Source organism: Stegodyphus dumicola, chromosome 12 (assembly GCF_044657685.1).
Source record: "Stegodyphus dumicola isolate Sdum_Otavi_A_Nest chromosome 12, ASM4465768v1".
Taxonomy (NCBI): domain Eukaryota; kingdom Metazoa; phylum Arthropoda; class Arachnida; order Araneae; family Eresidae; genus Stegodyphus; species Stegodyphus dumicola.
In genome coordinates this window covers 116,220,873-116,244,148 of record NC_140779.1, presented here as the reverse complement: position 1 = coordinate 116,244,148, position 23,276 = coordinate 116,220,873, and positions in this window count along the sequence as shown.

Sequence of the window (23,276 nt, the reverse complement as noted above, 5' to 3'; positions counted from 1 at the left end):
AATTCTGGAATAACGTACTTCGGAACGATTTCTTAAAATCATTGTTTTACTATTTTTTAAATAGAAATTAGAAGTAGCTAAATTAAAAATGATATTTTGGAAGTTATCACAAATTATATCTCACATATATAATGATAAAATTAAAGCAAAAGTGAGCTTGAATCATCAACTCCCCCCCCCCCATGGAAAGCAAGAAGCTAAAAATAGCAGCAACAAAACGTCTTCCATGTATTATTAAAAAATCTGATGTGGACCGCACATGACTGCCTTGTACGGAATATTAAATTATACACATTTTTGATGCAACTTATTGAAACGTATTTCAGCGAATTATTCTATCTTAATTTACCATCTCTTCAGGCAAGTTGAAAACAACTTCAAAAATAGCAAATTTTGAAATTAAATTTTTATTGTACGGCAGACAAACTTCTTACATTTTTATTTTTTCATAGCGAGTATAAAACTTTCCCGAATGTAATAACCGGTATACCACATTAAAAGTTATTTAATTAAACTATTTTATTTAACTAAAATAAAAAAAAAAACAAATTAAAAATATAGCAATGCCAATTTTCGTCATGTAAACACTTCTGGATTTTTGCTGATCTTCATTTAAACTTGTTCTGTCGAATAACTCTAGTTTAATTAACCGATCGTTAGAGACAAGTTAATCATAACATTAAAAATTTCAAATTTTGAAATTAAATATCCCGGTCAATTTCCTCATTTAAAACACTTCTATAACTGAAAGTATAGCAAAATGCACTCGTCCGAATCAGTTCTGAAACAGACAAAATGGATATTTCTGCTGAAATATGACACCCGAAATATTTCACGATTGCAATATTTCCTTTTTATTTTGCAAGGAAGTAAAAAAAATGATATTTACAATTCTTGCAATTAATAGTACTGAAAAAACGTTAATATATTTTAAAGGAAGAGATATCATAAATAGTTGTCTTTTCCTCCAGGAAAACAAAATATTAATAAGAAAATGTCTTCGGTACTGTAATGAAACAACAGCAAATCAGAGCATAAATTTCCTTATAATTAAACACTAATGCGCAGTTGCAGGCCAAAGTAAATTTAATAAATTATAGAAGGAAATAGAAATACATCTTCAAGCCAGCCAACCATTTGTGATTTTCCCACAAGCTATCACTTCTAGTTTCGTTCTCTATCATTAGGATGCAAATTAGTTATGTGAATATAAGAATAGGGTTTTTGAAAATCAGAGAGACAGCTTTGGCAGCGGACGTTGACTTTTTTGATATTTCCTTGCCAAGATCTGGGAGTTACGTTAGACTGGCGTTAGCCTTTTGTTATCCCAGTTTGCTAACACAATGAGAAATGTTTGAGCGGACACTTGGTAGACTTTTGCTTTGCTTATTTCTAGAGTTAAATTAATTTCAATTTTAATTTTAATTTTATGTCAAGTAGTTTAAATCTCATAAGCAGCGGAAATTGTTCTGTAAGCATAAGCAGTGCACTTTCTAAACTTGAATATAACAGCTTAAAAGTATAAAATAAATATTGTGAAACGCATCTTCTGAACTGGAGTTACTGCAATAGACGAAGCGACACAGTCGCCTCACAGTCTCGTTGTTATTTAAATAAGTGAGTGTTTTTAGTGAACACCAGAAGTTATATGCCAGTCTACATGAACTTCTCTAAAGTTGCATCTTAAAAAAATCTCAGCTATGTTATTAGTACACTTTTACAAGAATTAAAACATCTAGAAATTTTTAAGCTAAGTTGCTAGAATCTTCAGGAATTTTACTGATGTAACGTGAGCAAGCACTTATTGGGCAGCTATGAGTAAAGTATGCGAATGCTATATTTTCGATACATTGAGCTTCAGTAGTTTTCGCTCTAATGGGTTTCTATCATTGCTAACTAGTTATTAAACTGCGATTAAAACACTTAAATTTAGACCAAAAGTAATAAAAAGCTAAGTAAATATACAACAAACTCAAAGCTCTGAAATGACTTATTTTTTAAATTTCCAGTCCAGCTCAGGCTAAGAAAGACGTTCAACTATTTTCCGAGAAAATATTTTTTTCCTTTTTATTTCATGGAAGAATCCTATAAAATTTGTCTGTACTCGCTCCAAGGTATAGCAGTTAATGTTCGAGCAATAAAAGGTGTTGAAAAGTTAGGTTTTTTTTTTATTACTAAACATGGCCAAATCGGGGAATTTAAGTCGTTTTCTGAACATATTGGCTACGATAAATCGAATGAAACTGTCTCAGATTTTATAAATAAAAGCAACTGATCCCATTGATAGCATTGATTTCACCGATATAAACGCATCAATTTATGTTCAGAAATAATTTGATGTCTTTTGCACCAAATACTTTTTTGAAGCGTACCTTTCAAATGGATTACTATACTGACTGGCGCCGACTTCAGATGTAATATTATATTAAACCATTACACGGAAATGAACGAAGCATTTGCCGCCTAATTCACTGCAACATATTTCATATTTCCATTCCCAACTCTATTATTCGAGATGCGATTATCGAAATGAAACAATGCGGAATAAAAATTATTGTCCCAGGTTTAACAGAAAAATTTGGTACTTTTCCGTTTCGCCGGCGCAAATCTCGCCAAGCAGACTTTGTTGGCGACAACATACAATATACGCATAAAAAAATGTTAACAAATGTTAATTCTAAGAATTTTTTATTTTGAAGGCATAAACATTTTAATATGGTTTAAATTTTTGTAAATAGGCAATAAATAAAGACAATAAATAGGTATAAGACAATAATTTAAGGATTTACTATTCTTTTATGGTTCAACATCTTGATTCACCGGTTCGTATCATGTGACCCCAAGTGATCTCATCCCACGTAAACTACGCTACAAAAATACCGGGTGATCAAAAAGTCAGTATAAATTTGAAAACTTAATAAATCACGGAATAATGTAGATAGAGAGGTAAAAATTGACACACATACTTAGAATGGCATGGGGTTTTATTAGAACCAAAAAAAAAAAAAAAGGTCAAAAATGTCCGACAGATGGCGCTGGACAGCAAAACGTCAGTGACTGCGCATGAAAATTGTGTATAAAAGGAGCTGTAATGAGAGAGAGAATCAAATGCACCAACAGTCGCAGCATGTTGACGTTACCTGAAAAGGCGCTTTTAGTGAAGCTGTATTATCAGAATGGGGAATGTGCTAGTTCAGCGTTACGATCCTATCGCCATAGGAAGGGGATTCGAACGGGTAAAGGTCCGTTGACAAATGTAGGTGTGGCGAGAATGATTTCGAAGTTCGAGGCCACGGGTTGTTTACAAAATAGACCACGTAGTGGCCGACCGAGCACAAGGCGTAATGCTGCTGAGACAGTTCAGGAAGAAATGGAAACTGTAGCGGGTTCGTCTATGCACGGGGAAGTCAGCGCTCGTGCAGTCGCACGTCGCACCGGCATTTCATACACTACTGTTTGGTTGGCACTTAGGAGTAGCCTCCGATGCTATCCTTACAAAATCCATCGGCATCATGAACTGTTACTTGACGATTTAGTGAAGCGGATGGCATTTGCGGTGTGGGCGTTTCAAAACATGGCGGAAGATGACGATTGGTTGAGTAACGTGTTGTGGACCGATGAAGCTCATTTCACGTTCCGAGGGTCTGTCAACCCCCACAACTGCAGAATTTGGGCTACCGAAAATCCTAGAACTGTCGTGGAAACTCCATTGCACGACGAAAAAGTCACGGTATGGGTTGGATTTACCACATCTGCTGTTATCGGGCCTTTTTTCTTCGAAGAAATGCGTGATTCTGGTTTTGTAACTGTTACCGTGACGGGTGAGAGGTACGCCGATATGTTACAGAATCGCATCGTCCCCAGCCTGGCTGATAAACACCTGCTGGAACGTACGATTTTTATGCAGGATGGCGCTCCACCCCATATTGCTAGACGCGTGAAAGATCTCTTGCGCGCGTCGTTTGGTGATGATCGTGTGCTCAGCCGCCCCTTTCGTCATGCTTGGCCTCCCAGGTCCCTAGACCTCAGTCCGTGCGATTATTGGCTTTGGGGTTACCTGAAGTCGCAAGTGTATCGTTATCGACCGACATCTCTAGGGATGCTGAAAGACAACATCCGACGCCAATGCCTCACCATAACTCCGGACATGCTTTACAGTGGTATTCACAACATTATTCCTCGACTACAGCTATTGTTGAGGAATGATGGTGAACATATTGAGTATTTCCTGTAAAGAACATCATCTTTGCTTTGTCTTAATTTGTTATGCTAATTATTGCTTTTCTAATAAAACCCCATGTCATTCTAAGTGTTTGTGTCAATTTTACCTCTCTATCTACATTATTCCGTGAATTATTAAGTTTTCAAATTTATACTGACATTTTGATCAACCGGTATAATTCTCTCTGTAATTATCTACATTAATTTCAAGTTAAACCTTAATTTGGAATACTATTTTAAATGCAAGAATTATTTCAATTCGTATGAATAGCTTAGTCAGAAATTATGAAAAACCGCAGTGCTTTACTTCGCTAGTGCATTCTCCTTCGAATGGATGAATTTAACCCTTGACTTTGCCTTTTCTATATTTTCACCTTCGGGTGAGTGGTGTGATTGCATCCTAATCGACTTAATTACCGCGAATGGCCCTAGGGCATAAAACTGAACTATTTGAGTAAACATTCTACGTAATTGTATGCCGGTATTGAAAGAAACAATCAATCTGATAAGAAATGGAGGTGACTAGTTTTGAAAATGAGGCGTAAAAGGTTACCAGGGAAGATAATCCGTTTGGCATCAGTTGTATCATTATTGGCGACTTTATCGTTTGCGCTGGAAAAACGGAAAAGTACCAAAATTTTAGACATGTATTTCCAGATTGTATGTAATCAAACTGGAGGTTAAGATAGGTTAATTTTCTTTGAAAGAAAATATAATCTGTTTTTAGTAATAACTTTCCATCTCAGAGAATCAATGAATTGAGAAAATAATCTGAATTAGATTTTCACATGTCACTGACATGCTGAAAATTAATTGTTGTGGCCATCCACGATGAATAAGTGGATGGAATGAACAATCCATTCGTGTTTAGAGTCATAAGCAGTTTGGGCGCTCAGTCGATCATTGAATCACAGTTTGGACTGGAAATGAAAGCCATATTTTAAGCCCATTACGCAATTGTGGAATTAAAAATACAGTTGAGATTGAGAGTGTATAATGGGTATAATATAAAAGTCTGAGATTATAGTGATATTACATGCAACATTCCCACGCCATTTCAAATGAAAAAATATCTGGGCGATGTTATCATATAAATAACGGGGAGAAAAGGGCTTCGAAGGAAAAGATCGTATCGCGTCGAGTCACAAATCCCCAAATGTGGCAGTGACTGACTCGAGAAGAAAATATATCTTTTTATCTTGAATCTGAGTCCGAAAAGTACTTTCAGCTTGATCACATGGTATATATTATTCGTAAAAGAGGCATTCGTTTCGGGTCGCAAGCTCAAACTGCTAACACATTAGTTAAATTGGTTGCAATACTTCATTATGGTTGCTATATTTTTAGCAGGAGGTAAGGAATCTTATCGATTTTTGTGTCCAGAAACGTTCTATTACGAAACAGAATTCTGCAGGAAGATAGCTTTTTCGCAAAGCGGGTTTAGGGTTGCCAGAAAGTGGCAAGGAAAGGCACGGTTGCTAGATTTGGCGTGAAACCGCACATTTGGCGACAAAATTGGAGATATGCCATAGACGGATTGAGACTATTTTAGAACGAATTCTTGCCGGCTCTTACGAGAATGTTCTCGAAGGCATACCAAAAGCTATAAATATCCTGCCTGTACGCGGAGTAGCAGTTTATCGTGTAGAATATCTTAAGTGTGTTGAGTTCAATAGTAGCAGGACGTTAGCAATTTATGTTATGCATTGAATTATGTATTTTACACTATGTAGTGACTGTTGTAATTTAAACTAATATTGTGTTTAATACTGGGCATTGACTACAGGTCCACCGTAAGGATGAAAGATATTTATATAAAAATTTGTATTTTCTAAACACTATGTATTCCTCAGATCTTGAAATATCAATCTCTCGATCATTACTTGGCAATTAGTATGAATGGAATGATGTTATGATATGTTAATGATACTGTAAAAGGACCATTCTAATTTATTCTGTTATTGTAATTATCATAATATTGTGCATTGTTTAAGAGTTCACCATAGGGGTGAAAAATATCAATACAAAGAATATTATTTTCTAGTTACCCTATTTTTCTATACTCTTGAATTTCAATTGTGCATTTCTTAATTATTACCTGGCTTATATGTGTGAATGTATCTAGTTTTGTATACAATGTACTGTTCCACTAGCTTTGTAAACAGACATATGTAATGGTTTGTATACAATGTAATAGATTTGTATGCAGACTATCTATATTAGTTTTGTACACGGACGCAAAATAGGCTTCCGGAAGGTTACTTTCTACTGATTTAAATCAGCTATAGCACTTAATTTAGTAGTAGTTTTTATTGGAAGTAGTTTTAGTAGACACAGTTTTTTTATAAAACACATCTTTTTTTAAAAAAGAGTTTTTTCCTTTCAAAGACAGGGCATGATTCAGATGTGTCACAGGGCAGTCTGCTATTCTAAACCCTCCGATGTTGTGGCGCAGTAGAAATAGATAGCGTTTATAGAAAGGATATTTAAATACTGTGAGGCTGGAATCTTTTTTGGCAACAGGGATAGCAGTCCTCTTCTGCAGCGTACCAGTGTACCAGTGCTTTGCGTTGAGAGATTAGTTAGAGAGCAATCGACCGGATACTGTACTTCAGTGCTTTGCCGTGAAGCTGTCTTCACCGGTATAGCCTGATAGCCTGAAAGCTGTGTTACTGATTGTTTCGACGTGTTTAGCGTAGCTTTTTGAAGGCAGTAATGCGCCTTTGGAACTGTCCTGTGGAATACTGACGAATAAATTGTGTTTTGATTCTCCATAAAGTGTTGTTATCAATCACTCGACATTCACGAACCCGTAAAACGCAATAGTTCTTTGGAAAGACTAAAAGACTTTAAAGACTTTGAAAGATTAAATGACTTTGGAAAGATTAAAGAGATTTGTAAAGATTCCTCTTTACAAATAACAGACGCTAATCGAGGTATCTACCTCTGGCGTGTGAATAATTTATAAAGTTGTCGTCGAATCGCCTAAAAGCTGTTCAGCGTTGAGGCAACCGCTGACATTCAGAGTTTGATATGGTTATGGTTATGGTGAAGTGTGGTGCATACCCAGTTGTTTAACCATAACTAAAGGTTGATAACAGCTTAGGTACTGCAGGCTAGGATAGTGGTCGGATCCTCGAGGGCTGCATGCAAGCTCCGAAGCAAATTTATGCGGCACGCTAGTATATTTTAACTATGCACCTGGTTGTAAATTCTCTGCTTATAGTTTTAGAAACACGAAGATAGAAGCTTACGGCACAAGAATGGCAGCACTAGTTTAAAGTATTTAAGACAGAAGGAGTTCATTGTATTACCAAGACGACTGGTTCTACTTACAGAAAACCGTGAATACTGAGATTACTTATAAACTCTGACCTTAATTATGACCCCAATAAATATCCTGTCTTATACTTGAATTTTGAATTAAAATCGAGATTATGAAAGCTTATAAAGGCGTGAAATAATATTTAATAAATTGCCTGTGTAAGCATTAACAGCATTAATAAATGCGTATTTTTCATTATACGCAGTTTCATAATTTAAAAAGAAAATGGAATTGAATTCTTTCAAATAAGTCACGCATTTAAAAAAAAACTTTTTAACGTAAATATTTTAACGCGTTGGAGGGATGTTATTTTTTCCTTTATTAGTTTTCGTCCGTTTCTGAAAAATGATAAGAAATTTTTGCTAATCGATGAGAACTAAAAGCTTCCCTTTACAAATTTTACCTTTACAAATCTGCGATGCAGAACAGCTGCTTATGTTACCTCAAAAGACCGAAACTGAGAATGTTGACACTCTGAGGCGAATGCTAACACATTTCATTTACGTCGGTGAAAGACCGAATATTTGATTATATTCTTATGCTTTCGGACACTTACCGGTGTATATCGGCAAGGACAGATATGCTTTGGTGGAGGTCTAAACATGAAGCATAGAAGACAGACAGACAGACAGACAGACGTTGTAGACGCAAGGGACACTTGTGCAATTGAAAGTGTCACAATCGTTTAAGTTGTTACAATGAATAAGATAGTATAACATCAATCGTATAATTAAGTAAATTAGTTAATTGGTATTATGTTCTTTTCGCATTTGGAATGTACTGCTCCTTTTAAGTTCAACTGTTTATTTACATTTGCTGTGACGTAAGCTTTCTCCTATTTTGACGCATATCATAATATGCTTTAATAATTAAATATGGTTTAAAAACGCTACAAAATATTTTTATTCAGCATTCGCCATCAATACGTGGTTAATGTTGACATTTACCGGTGAAACTGAGAAATAAGGATATTTAGCGAATAATTCGGAAATACACCAAGTGACCATGTGAATGTTGAAATTCACCGAAGAATCTCGACGGTCTTCAGATTTCGATCAGTCAAGGTAAAACTTATTTATAAAGTCATGCTTATTAGCGGCTAACTAGATAAGATAGATGAGTATTAATAGTTTTATTCAGCACTGAATTCAGGTAAATGGATTGGTTGTAGGCCTTTATACTTTTGCCTTTTTGTTTTTCATTTGCAACATCAATACGAGCTAGTTTCTTTCAGAAAATCCTGCTCAAAAGCTTCCTTTCCCTTATACAGATAACCCTCATGAGCTTTGCCAAATAAATGACCGAAACACTTGGAACGTCAAAAGATCGTTGCCAAACTTAACATGCTGTTATGTCATACCATGACAAACAGGATTTGCATAGGAACTTGTGTTCGAAAATGCGAACGGGGACCACAATGTTTGCAAGCGTAGAGGGAAAGAAAGAAAGATTGCCGAAAGAGGTATAGCATGACATTGTAGGGTTTCTTTTAAATCATCTAACGTATTATTCAATTTTTATTATCTCTCCTGAACTCCTCAACTTCTCCTCGCATTTCCTCGCCAGGATGTAAATTTAAGTGAAGTGAGTATTTAAACGAGTGAAGTTTGGAGTTTATTCAGAGCGCGTTCTCGCTAGCCAGCGCACTTTCCGTTTCTGACATTGCTGTTACGCTGATATGTCCCTTGCCCATTTCGAATAATTGCTATGCCTGTTAGGTTTGGAGAGTCAACCTAAGTTAACCGTAACTTAACGTGCTAATCCAACACTATTCTGTTTACACTTGAACTGATTTGTATAATAACGTTAAGTTCCACCGCAAGTTGTCTGTGTTATTGTAAAGCACGAAGTACGGGATTTTCCTGTTCACTGTTGAATATAATAAAGTGTTATTTTTACCCTTCTTCTGTACTGGTATTACTTCACGCCTGTGCGAGAATTCGTGAGGTTCTTTTGTAGGATATAGTTTAGTTTATGCGACCAAAGAAGAATAGATCTTATAATATTTATTAAAGAACATGGTTAAATCACAGAAGATGTTCAAAATTCCTTCCATTCCCCAAATTGCATGCTTCACAATGTCGACGCACGGATTCACAGACCCGTTCAAAATGGAGAAGTGTATTACGGGCACATGCAAAATCGATATTTAAAGCTTCTTAAGCATTTATAATCTTCTTTTAGAGGATTATGTTTTAATATTTTGATATGCACCTATTTATATCATTTACCCATATGTAAAAATAAGCTCCGAAAATTTTAAAAGTGAAACATGTGTTAGAGCTTAGTTTCAGTTTTCTTCAGGAAGTAAAGATTTAAATTTATCATTTGGCAACAAAAGGTATTATTTTTGTTCATTTAAGGACACAGTTCGTCTGAGATGTTATGCTATAATCTAAAATTTCTAGATTACAAATCTTTTGAGTAATTTATTTAAATAATCATTTATAATGTCCTAAATTTTGATGGTGGTTATAAAAAGAAACGTTTTCGGATATATGAATTCCTAGCAGCCTCCTCTCAATCAGTTGAAATGATATTTCAGATATCGTTATTTGAACGAATGCCCTCGAGATTGGGATGATTTAAGCTATCAAAGTTACAGTTATAATTAAAACAGTTCTAAAATTTAGAATGACAGCATCCACCGTGTAATGTCCTGCGCAAAATGATCAGTGCACTGAAAAACCACAGATATATATAAAATTTTATATATTTATATATTTATAAAATTATATATATATATATATATATATATATATATATTTATACAAGTATGTAAAATTTTAGTGAAAAATTGTTGTTGTGACTAATCTTGCTTCTCTAATATCAGATCAAGCCCCCTTAAATCGTGAAGAAATTCTTCATAAATTTGCTAGTATATGAAGGACTCTTTATTTTAATTTGTAGAAAGAAAAAGCATTGACCCAAATAAAATGCTAAAAATATATAACTAATTATAAAGCAAAAAACAATGAACTTTACATTATGTAGTAACTTTATGTAAAGAACTGATTAGTGTTTTCCTTCTTTTTACCTGTTTTAAATAATTCAGCTGATTAAATTAAATGTATATTTCAGAAATTAATTTTATACCTCTGTTGCTTAACTTGTTCTTAAAGTATGCCTATATAACTAGAGTTCAAGCAGAGTTACTTCACTGTTGGCAAGTTATCGACCTAAAGACGAGTCATTTGGATATAGCCGCAGCTTTAAAATTCAGCAAAACGTTATTTGTCGAAACCTGATGGGTGCTACTTATAAGGTATTCCTCCCGCCTTCTTAGCATGCCTTCGTGGTGTAATGGTCAGCACGCTCGGCGCGTATTCGAAAGGTCCGAGGTTCGAGTCCCGGGGAGAGCATTGCTCATTTTTCATCTCTTCTGCTTTCAAAAAATACCTAATGTTTTTGAAAACTAAACAACAAAGTACAATTATGAAGTCGCTTACAATCTCTTAGGTCTCCTGTTTTGGGGTATTAGAGTTACCAAAATCAGCTACTCTCAAGCAAGTTATATAGTTATTTCTTCTGCTGATCATCATAAAGGTCTTCGAACCACAGATGGAAATCGATACAACCGACAAGTACTGTCTTTCTCTAAACAGACTTTGCCAGATTTTATAATCGTCATACCGGCTTTCCTGCTCTTAGGTTGAATTTCAGTTAACCTGGCTTTCAAATTCTGTTTCGCGTACTATTAATTTGCATAACCTTCTGGTCCGAGCGAATGTATATGCCGAGAATCAGAGGGAAGGTAGGACAATGTTTGAAATTAAGCTTAACATTAGGAAAAATCAAAATAATGTCATAACTGACTAAAATTAAATCCCCTTTAATATGTTTGAACCACTATTGAAGGTAATTGCTATGAAATTCTAAGTATTCAAATAGTGTTTATTTATAATATTATATAATGAGTATTTACACAATTTCCTTTACGAAATTGCATCAGACGTCATTGTGTGCAAATTTTCTGATGTTTCGTACCCTCCCGAAACAAAATGTTAAACTCTCACCTTTATCACGTTCTTATGTGAGACTAACTTTAATACAAAGTCTTTTTATTATTCTAAAGTACCTTGATAAATGCAAAACTGTATTAAATGCGAGATCATCATTTATATACGCTGGCATAATACGTTAAAAACGGAGACACAGACAATGGAACACATATGAAAAATTCGCGATTCAATAAACTTTACAGCTTCTTGCCGTTCTCAAGTGGAATGATACTGAACATAAGGAAAACGAATAAATGTGGAAGAGATCTGTCAGAATATCTTTTAAGTAATATATGATGCTTAAAAATATCACTTCAACCGCATTATCATAGAAAATCTAAAGAGTAATGTAGTAGATGTTCTGTCAAAATGATAGATGTAGCTAAGACAAAAGTAGATGGATATTGTTTACGGAACCGGAAAGCGTGATTTTCCAATAGAGTATTGCAAAATATTGATGTCTTGACTTAATCGTCAACGATAAATCATTGCTCTTAGAATGGAATAAAGAAAACGTTGTGTGATGACAAATGGTAGTGCATCAACTCATTTTTTGTCATCTCTATCATATTTTTCCAGTTCACTGCTAAATGTTTATCTTATGATTACTGAAGAAGGAAAGAATATCGAAGAAGGGAATATGAAAATTTTCGCGTTCATTTCCTGAAAGGGATCAAGAGTTTTATTATTAATCTTTAAATCTGTATGTAAAAATGAAGCTTTGTAGTATTAAATAGCTTCAAAAATTTACTTATATTTTAATCAAGCTGATTTAACGATAACTGAAACATTTTAGTTAACGTTTAATATTTTCTATTATTATAGTTTAATATTTTATAGTTTAATATTATTATAGTTTAATATTTTCTAGTTAACAAAGTACATTAGTACCTTGTTAACTAGAAAATATTAAATTAAGAAGTATCTTTAAAATTTATCTTAAAGGAAGGAATAATATTTATTTACGTTGTATTTTAAAGTTTCAGGAAAAAATGTTTCTAAAATTGTGCTGAAGGAAAAAATAGCAAAGATTTGTAATTTCTTGCCGGTTTTCTGTTTTTTACGTTTCTTCCTTTCAAATTCTAATTTTTAGATATTATTCCAAAAAATGCAGGGCTTTCAATTTTGCATCACGTACTTGATAAACATGAATTTGTACTAAATTGAGAGAATTTGCATACTATACCGAATTTCCGAAAACCTAAAGGGCAGATTTTTAATGAAATTTAGTATGAAATTGTATTTATATAAGAAAGAAATGAACAATTCAAATGTCATTTATGGATGAGAAAAATCTGATTTTTGATATTAAAGTGAAATATGAGTCTAATATGGGGCAGGATCCGCTCTCACAGCCACACAGGCTGCGCAGCGTAACTGCGTACTGGACAGGAGGCAGTTGAGTAGAGCCTGAGGTAGTCGATCCCACTCCTACAGCAAGGCAGGTAACTGCGGTATGGTTTTCGGACGGGAATGGCGACATAAAATTGACCTGGCAAGAGCATCCCTGATATGCTGTCTAGAGTTAAGATCAAAAGATCTGATTGGCTAATCTATGCGGCGAATATCCTAAATTTCCAGGAAATCGTCGACTAGCTGAGCCCTATGTCGACGAACATTGCCGTCCGTTAAGAGGAACCCATGACCACCTGTGGCCCTGAAAAGACGAACATAGGACTCTAAGATCTTCTCATAGCGGTCTCGGACCCTATATCAAACACAAGAAAGGGTGTGCGGCCGTCCAACATAATGCCTGACCAACACGTTACACCTCCACCACCATAATGATCCTTTTCACTGGTGAGGGAGGTGTGGCATCGTGTTCAGGCTATCTCCAGATAAAGGTACGCCAAGAATCAATATCTAGGTTCCATGAATCTAGACTCATCTGTAAAATGCATGATTATCCATTGAAGGCTGATCAAAAGAGCATGCTGTCACTTTAAATGCCCTAGACATTATTTATCATGAAGTGAGAATAATTAAAAGCAAAAAAATGCCATGTAGGTGTTCTTAGTCTGGACCTACAAATTGCATTCGATTCTGTGTGGTGGCCCCGCCATAGCAGAGGCGCTGCATGGAGATTGTATGCCTAATAATCTCCTAAAAATATTCATCAGCTACCTCAGCAACCGGATTCACGTTGTGATCCACAATGGAGAGCTAATCACTCGAAAGCAGACTCGAGGCTGCCCACAGAGATCATTCGCTGGTCCAGATCTTTGAAATCTTACTTTTAATTCCATTAGAGCTCAATGGCTCATACACATGGGATCTGGCATCTGCTGATGACACTACGTTTATCGTTCAAGGCCATAGAAGAGACATTCTCCAGAAAATCTGTACTGAAGTTATAGCCCTATTCCATTCTCTCTGTTGCTAGAAACGTCTAACAATATCGAAAGCGAAATCCAAGTACAATATTTTCTAGAAATCTGGCCAAACTATCCAAAGAAACTCTTTAATAGAAATGAACGGTAAACGAGTGGAACTCAAACTTCTGAGCCTCGTTATAGATGAAGACTTGACTTCGATATCGCATCTGCGAGCATAGAGAACCAAAGCTATGCGCATAGCAAATAACTGTAAAAACATGCAAGGTTCTGACTGGAGCGTATGGCCACATATTCTCAAAATAATGTATGAGTACAATACGCTAGTGGAGCATAGCTCATTTTATATGGACTCCTGCTTCAAAATAACCTAATGACTCTAAACTGAAGCCCGAAATAAAAGGCGGTGGATAACCACCAGGATTTGGCGATTGGGTTCCTTAATTACCTGTCGCCCTTTAAAAGGGGGAGTGTATAAGTTATTATCTCCTTCTTTCCAGCATATTTTCGTGGTGTAACGGTAGCACACTCGGTGCCTATTTGAGAGGTCCAGGTTCGAGTCCCGACCAGGGCGTTGCACATTTATCACGTCTTCCTGCTTCCCCCCCCAAAAAAAACCTAATATCTCTACAATGTTACCAGCAATTAAGTGGTGGATTGTATCCTACTGTGTTTCTAAAATTTTAGAGAATTTAAAAGGTTCTTCAATAGAGGTGCGATGATTTGAAGAACTGAATGTTTAGATGTCCTTGAAAAGTTATATTTTAATATTTTCATCTAATCCTCCGAAGTATTGAAATTAGATATATAGACAATAGAATTAGTAATATAGTGGGAAAATGTCCAAGAAAGGTGGTACTAGAAAGGTGGATATGGGCTTTCGGAATTTAGAAAAAAAATTTTTTATACCGTTGACAAGTAGTATAGGTTCTAGACCAATATTTACGATTAAATGAGGAAGAATTTAAAGAAGGATTGGTAATTTTTAAATGGAGTGGTAATATATTTCATATTCAGTTTTAGATAAATTTTTATGCGCGTTTCTTGTAATGAAAAAGTGACAATTTGAATTTATGCATAATTTTCTCAATATGAATAGATTTAAGGCTACATTTGACATAATATTTTTATAAATGTATGTCAAACGTATTAAAATATATTAATAAAAATACACGTATGTTAATAAAAATATTTTCCTCAATTCATAACAGATTTTAAATAATTACACAAAATTCAACAAAACTAGAGAATTTTATTACCTCCGCATTACAAAGAAAAATTTCGCAAATTATTCCCAGCAAAGTGATTTCCATTGAAAACTGACTGGAAAACTTCATTTTGTTACGCAAATATACCTCTTTACGTCGAAGATATTACTTCAGATTAACATATTATCCCGGAATTGAAAGATCGTCCTTGCACAAAGAAGAAAAGTCCATAGAAAAGTCAAAGAGCCACATTGCGCAAGATAACAGAATTCCGAATGAAACATTTAATGTTTAATAAATTTATGTTCTCAGCAATTTATGGAATTATTTAATAAACTAAACATCTGTTTACTTTTCATAAAAGTTTTTGCAAACTTGTATTCAGTTCGAAGTTTTATCTTCCAACTGAATACAAGTTTACGAAGTAATTTGAAGTATAAATCACAAATTACTTATTTTGAGGTGAAGATTTCCATTTAAGTTCCAGTAAATTAGGCCTGTTATAAAATGAAACTTTTGAATGGTTTCTTCTAAAGATATGTCTCATTTGTTCTACAGGAAATGCTAAGAATGTTCATAGTATAAAATCTATTTCTGTAAGGGGGCATACACTAAGTTTATTGAACTTGTGAAACACAACAAAAGTCAGAGGAAGGGGGTATAAGACCCTTTTATTCGAACACAAAATTAACAATTATCCAACTTGGGTTTGCAAAAGCCAAGAACTTCTGGCTAAACAGAAATGCGTAACCGTTGAACAAATTAAAAATGTGATAGATTAGCCTAAGGGCTCATAGTATAATTTAACGTACAGAAAGACTCTGGTTTTGTAGAAAACCGGCGAGACAAAGCCGAATGGCTAGAAGCACTTAACGCCACTAAATCAAGCCGCTAATAATCACAGCACACTGTGGCCTGGAAGAGGAAGACACGCTCTAAAACTAACTTCTGAAACTCTTGCTTAAATAGCATTTCTTCCTACCTTAATCTAAATAAACGCTCGCTGTCTCATTTACATTCTGGAAAGCGTGGATGAAAAGAGAGTAATAGGAAAGTGCTAATTTTAAATGAACTATTAGTTAAAAATAAATAGATAAACCTCACAATTGTAGGAATAAAAATAAAAATGTCTTCGATATTTCGTGCTTATGACATGCGAGTGTCTTAAATTAATAAACTTTAAACAGTGGCTGACATATATTATGAATTGCTTAAAAGCCCCAAAAATATTTAGTACATAAATACTCTTATTTAAATTTGAAGTTAAGTTTTTTTGTGCTTTGAAAGTAATTAAAACATCCTTAAAAACTGTTAGATATTATTTAAAATGTGTATTTTTTTTGTTTTCAAGTTTTGTCTTTAAAATTTAACTTCAATATTTCCGTCCAAAGGATTTTGTATGCATTTTGTTTCGTTCTGTATTATTATGAATTTATATATATATATATATATATATATATATATATCCGAGTATATTTATTAATGTTTAATGCAGCTGCTCCCATTTGTCTTCTGTCCGCTAATGTGGTGTAAGGATTAGCATAACCAATCAGTTATTAGAGGTTCTGTGGTTTGATTCCTGGTGGGAGTGCAGTTGATTGCCCGGAGTTTTCGTGAATGAAATTTATAATTTTATCCTTCTTCGCATTTGTTACCTACAGAAACACCGGTCTACCTTTGAAAGAAATATAATAATCACGAAACATTTCGGCTATTATATTTCAGGGAAAATATTCATTTTTTTCATTCCCTAATTCATTTGGAAGATTTGTTTGCATGATGTCTGTATGCAAGGGCAGAGTTAAAGACTCGTTTTCTAAAACGGATTGTAAAAGGGATTAAAAATGAATTCAAAAAGGGATATATTTTTGTGACGTCTATAGGCACATTCGTACGTATATATGTATGTATGAATTTCACATAAATCAAACATGATAAACCGTAGAATGGTGAAATTCTGTATATGGGACTGCTATAACACCTAGTTGTGCACTTGTCTTTTTATTGTAATTGACATTATATATATACTCATCCCTTACCCGGCTTAAAAGCTTTTACCTGTCCTTTATTTTTACTATAGTAATTATATATGCTTTCAATTTCAGAAATCTTTTAAATGACAAAAATGTTCGTTTTCTGGCAATGCCACATTAAAAAGAAAATAATTTTCTGCTAATAACGAAGTCTAACTTTAATGCAATCTGCTGGTTCCTATATTAATACATCCCCTGTTAGAAAAGTTCCAGGTCATTTTTTTATTTCTGAGGTTGCAGTACTAAAAAGGATTAATACTAAAAGGATTATTGTTTTTATGTTACCTGATATGTATTCTCACTTGGTATGTATGACCTTAGCCGTGCTTCCATCCAAACGCATTAGGTGTCAGGGCTGTGCTTAGCAACACACTATTCTGATTGTTGTCGCATTCGTTATTGTGATTTTTTCTTGTTTACGTAAGTAAAAGGTGATTGAAAGAGAAGCTTCATCAAGATTACTGTTGACATCCAACGGGTTGTGACAATGAGCTTGCAAGCTTCTTCCCTGCTTACTTCCAAGACCTCCAGAAACGCTGGTAGTTGTGTATAGAACGCCAAGGGACTACTTTGATAGCAACTAAGATCATTGCTTGGTAAATGCAATTTTCTGTTTTTTACGACCTGACCTTTGTCCTGAAACGTTTCCGACAAAGCATGTATTCGGTAAAGTTTTATACTCATTATGAAAGACAAAATTATAACAAATTTAACACCCGTATCACAAACATTGACCGGGGTATTTAATTTCAAAAGTTGCAGTTTTCGAGAGATCGGTTGATTAAGGTAGAGTAATTCGAGGGAATAAGTTTAAATGAAATGCATAAAAAGGGTGTATAATTTATTAGGCCGTATAAGCAATTCATGTGATGTCCACATCGGATTTCTTCTGATTTTAATGAATGCACGTTTTTTGAAGTTTCATGAAAATTCTACCATCGAGTATTTTATTCAGTGTATCAAACAGGAACCATAGAAAGCGACAGTACACATTCTTAGTAGCGTAACTAACATTTTAGACAAAAATGTTTTTACAAGTACGGAGAAGTTTGCAGCTTCTAGTAAAATATGACAATCTCCAGAAGTCAGAGTCCTTAAATCTAGTTCTTTTCGTGCTTCTGTCGTTGCTGAAATATTTTGGTTAGCATAAAATAAGTTTATTGGTTTAATTAGAACTTGTGAGTAGTAAATGATGCGTCAGAGTTTCATAAATGGGAGTTTTGATAAATTTGTATTTGCCAGAATAACTTTAATCTCATAAACTGATATCATAAAAGGGCCAATAATTTCTTTACCTATATGGATTGTGTAAACATAAAGCTTTGAATTTGTAGTGCTTTTCGTCATTGTAAAGGTCCTTTCTTACAGATATCAGATTTTTCAAGATTGTAAGTAGTAAGACTTTTATTTATACTATAGCGGGAAAAGTATTTTTCTTAGCTTTATTCCGCATTTTTAATTGTATTTGCTTGCGATATTTGAGCGAATATCCCTCTAAATATGTAAGGTATTTTTCCCTATTTACTAAGTTCTTGCGAGGTGAAATTGGAAGGATGTCCGGCTAGCAGTTAGAAGGGAGTTTGAATCCCAGAAAGAAAACAATGCACATGTTTTCCCGCTTTCGGAGTACCTACTACCTACATAGTACTACATTAGAAGTACTACCTACATAGTACTACTTTGTACTACTACTACATAGTAGGTACTTTCGAAGTATCTGCTATGTCTTTCGAAGTACCTAATGTAAGTGTACCTAATATATCTCAGCAGATGCTTAATAAATAATAACAAAGCTGCGTTTAACCGAACTAATTAATATAACCAATAATAATAAAACTGCGTTTAACCGAACTAATTGGTGTATGACTATTTCGGATAATATTTTAGACAATCCATGTTAAGGTTGCTTTCTTAAATGCACCGCGTGATCACAAAGTCATGATATTCCTGTACTGTTACAAGTATTGTAAATTATCTCTTGAAATGTCAGTTGTTGCTTTAAAAATGATTTAAATCGAAAGATTTAAAAAGAACCTATGTGACAAGTTTGTCAAGTCAAGTTTACAGAAAACTGTCCTATTCCTCACAAGAATATCAGAAGACGTTTTAGAAACACTGAATGACATGGATATTAATTACATCGATCCCATTATTTTTTGTTGTTGATTACTGACACTGTGTGGAATGAGGGATTTCTTTTGTTGATCTTGTAAAATTTAACTTTTGTCACGTAGCCCCATTTTACATCTTCCGAATCATTTATTTGAGGCAAGATGGAGATGAGAATTTTCCAAGCAAAACCAGTTTTCCTGACTGGGCCTTACTTCACAATACCTTAATTTCATTTCGATGTTCTTACAATCTTGGCAGGAGAGTGCAATATTTTATTCCTAACTTCGTTTATTTTATCCGAACTCACAAGAGACGGGAGGCCATTTCGTTTCCTATGGTGAAAACTTCCAGTTCCTTGAAATCAGGTTGTCAAGAAAACAGTCTTTGACTTGTTAAGTTCACGAACATTTGGAAAGTCATTTAAAATTTTTTAAGCTGCAAATGAAAAAAAATAGTGATCTCCTATCTCGGATTCAAACCCCCACCCCTTGCAATTGTTAGTGAGAAGTACTTTCCAAATACGACACGAAAGCTTGCACTAAGGAAGGAGAAAATTCCTTACATTCTTTCTCACGTCAAAAATAAAGAAGTGCTAGTCCCCAAATTCAGGTAGCAAGGATTTATCGTCTACGACATCTTAGTTCCGCCAACAGTAGTAAAATGATTTAGAAATTTTAAAACAAGAAATACGAGAAAAACTAACGATGCTTTCGCCAGGATTCGAACACCAGGTTTTCCGATGCTAGCGAGACTTCCTTCCAGTTGCACTACGACGGAACGCAGAAAGGAAGGTAAAAATTCTTTACAACTTTAAAGCTTTGAATAGATTTTCCATTTGGTTACGTAGACGGTCCTTTCAGCAAACAGGAATAGAAGTTAGGGTTGACAGATAGTATTATTCTGCTTTAGCAACTCGATCATTTTAAAATATGGTATAATATATAAATATAAATCGCATCTTACATTTCTGTAGTCATAATAATCTCTGTAGATTCCTTCGAATATTTCCTTTCGAAATGAGTATTGATTTTGTATATTCTTGAAGAACATGTTGGTGTATAATAAAAGCCAGGGAGAATTGTATGCTTCTTATGTTGAAGAAAATATTTCCAACCCACTCGGTGATATTAGAATTGGAAATAAAATCCTTCCTTTTATTTGCTTATAAATAATTCAGTATCATTTTTCTCTTCCTGCCACGATCAGTTCTCAATTTTGTTTGACACCCTGCAGCTACTGATATCTAGAATTGGAGAAAAGGAAATGGCTCAGCTATTAAAAACCGAATATTAAATTTCCTTGAAAATCATGCACTGAAATGGGAATTATTAATGATCATTTCTGAGGAATTAACCATTTCTGAGGAACAATGTAGTAGTCATAGCGTTTATATTTATAAAGGTTCTATGCTAGTGAAGGATTTTAATTTTATAGTACCGTATAAGAGAATTTCTCCCGCCTTCCTAGCGTGCCTTCGTGGTGTAGTGATTCTGCACCCTGGGCCGATATTCCAGAGGTCCGTGGTTCGATTCCCGGCGAAGGCAGTTGCTCATTTATCATCTCTCCGGCTTTTCCAATTAACTTAATATCTCTAAAAGCTCTTAAAATTGTAAAATACTGAAAAACCGAAAACACCAAAATGTAGTTAAAAGAACAATTTTTACAGTTAAAATTAGGCAAAAAGAAGCAATTCGGCGGGCATACAAAGTGACAAAAATTTAACTTTCGGTATTATTTGCGCTTTTTCATCATGCTTAGGGCATGATGCTTTTTGATTTTTGTAATTGTAGACGATCCATTTTTCATCATCAATGGTAAAAATTAGTTTCAAAAATGCGTCGACTGCATTAGATTTGACATGCGTATCGCAAATATTGGTTCGCTGTGTTAAGTGAATTTCTTTCAATTATTGCGGAACTCAAGTATAGAGATTCTTAACGAGTCCAAGATCTATATGATTTTCAATTGTTGTGCATGGTACATGTAACCCTTTTGCAATATCTCGCACAGTTATTTGACGGTTCGATTCAAATATGGCTTTCATTTTGTTATCATCAACTTCAGAAGGTTGGCTATAACGTTGGTTATCTTCAGGTGAAAAGCCTCCAGAGGGAAGTGTTTTTAAACCAATTCTAACGCATGGATTCTGTTAAGCAATCAACAGCATAAATTTCACATATCTCTTTGTCATATGCTCTTTTTTAATATTTTTAAATATTATTCCTATTGAATTGAATTTTATGGATTAAGGACGAAGAACATGATATTGAATAAATAAAAGTAACACAAAAAAAAGTGCTTTAACATTCAAGTGCTTTCTCTCCTTTGTGAAAATAAATAAGAAAATTATGTTTAAATTGTTTATTTTTTTATCCTCTGTTAAAAATGACCATAAACTAAGAGTTGTAAGCAAAAGCACATGAAATTTGCTTCTATAGCAATCCAGAACTGCCGGCTGCCAAATCGTAAAAGTAAACAAAATATATAAGATTGGCAAAGGAATAAAAAAATGAACATATCGCTATCTATTTGAGCAAATCGAATAATTAAATACTCATATTGAACAATATTATAGCGATGTTTCGTGTGGCAAATACCTTCACAGCAAAGCTAGATAATCTGAGTGGCCCATTCCGCGAAATTCCGTGTTATTTGTTATACTTCCAATAAACTCCTTACTGAAAGTTCAACTCGTAGTAGTCTTCTGAAATTAAGTTACGAATACATTCTAAGGTATTCAATCGTTTGACTTCTCTCATTTCGTAAAAGCAGAAAAAATAAAAATCTGACAGCTATCAGATTTTGTATTACACCCAAAGGGGCGTTTATTTAAAGTTTTTTGTGTTACTTTTGTATTTATTCAATACCATGTTCTTCGTCTTTAAACCATAACATTTAATTCAACAGGAATAATATTTAAAAAGAGCATATCGTTTAAAATTTCCGATACACAGTCTCGCGCGCCTGGAGATAAAAACGTTTTTTCCCTCTTACAGTGTTGCCATTGTTCGCTTTGAAATCGTTGAGTTTCTTGAAAAAAATCATAAATGCTTTACAAAATATGAAATAGATAATAAAAAAAATCAAATTTGGGCTTCCAGATGCTCATATTTGAGTGGAGGACTACGTTATTCAAAATTTAATATCTCTAGGTACCATTTTTTTTACATAATGCTGGAAACATACATGCATTCATGCAGATTCTTCATTATTTAGTTTCTTTAAAAATAATGCAGGGCTTTAATATTTGGTGACAATTTGAAAAGTGAAACGCTGTTTTATAGTGGACAACGCAAATTGCCAAAATGAAATTAACAGCCTTTCTGGGCGAATTGCCCCTTTGGGCTAAAAATGATAGAATTTTTGTTTTTCACAATACGATAGAAGAATAGTAAATAGTGGTCTGATATTGAGCAATTAAATATCTCATGTGGACGCCACATGACTTCCTTATCTAGCCTATTAAATAATGCATATTTGTTGCTGTCCTTTATTTAAAGGATTTTCACGAATTATCCTAACTTTGTTGTTCTGTCCGTCGAGGCAACATAAAAATGACATAAAAAACTGCAAATTTTGATATTAAATATCCCCGTCAACTTATGTACTTATATCCAGCCCTTATTCACAATATATGTACGTATCCAGCCCTTATTCACAATATATGTACGTATATATATATATATATACATACATACATATATTGTGAATAAGGGCTATGTCAAAAAAGTCTAATCGTTTTTGACATATGATACATACATATGTTAATACATACGTATAGATGTCAAGGGAAAAAAATCCCCTCTGAATCCATTTTGAATGCTTCTTAGAATTCCTTTTAGGAAATAGAGGCCTTTGTTCTGTTTGTACATAAAGACATCATACAGAAAAATCATTCCAAATGGGTTCGAATGGTCAAAATGGATATTTCCCTTAAAATCGGATACCTGAAATTTTCCACGATTAGAATATTTCCTTTACTTCTTTTAAGAAAGTAAAAACTTTCTTATGAAACTGTTTTGTTGTTTTAAACAATGGCTTTG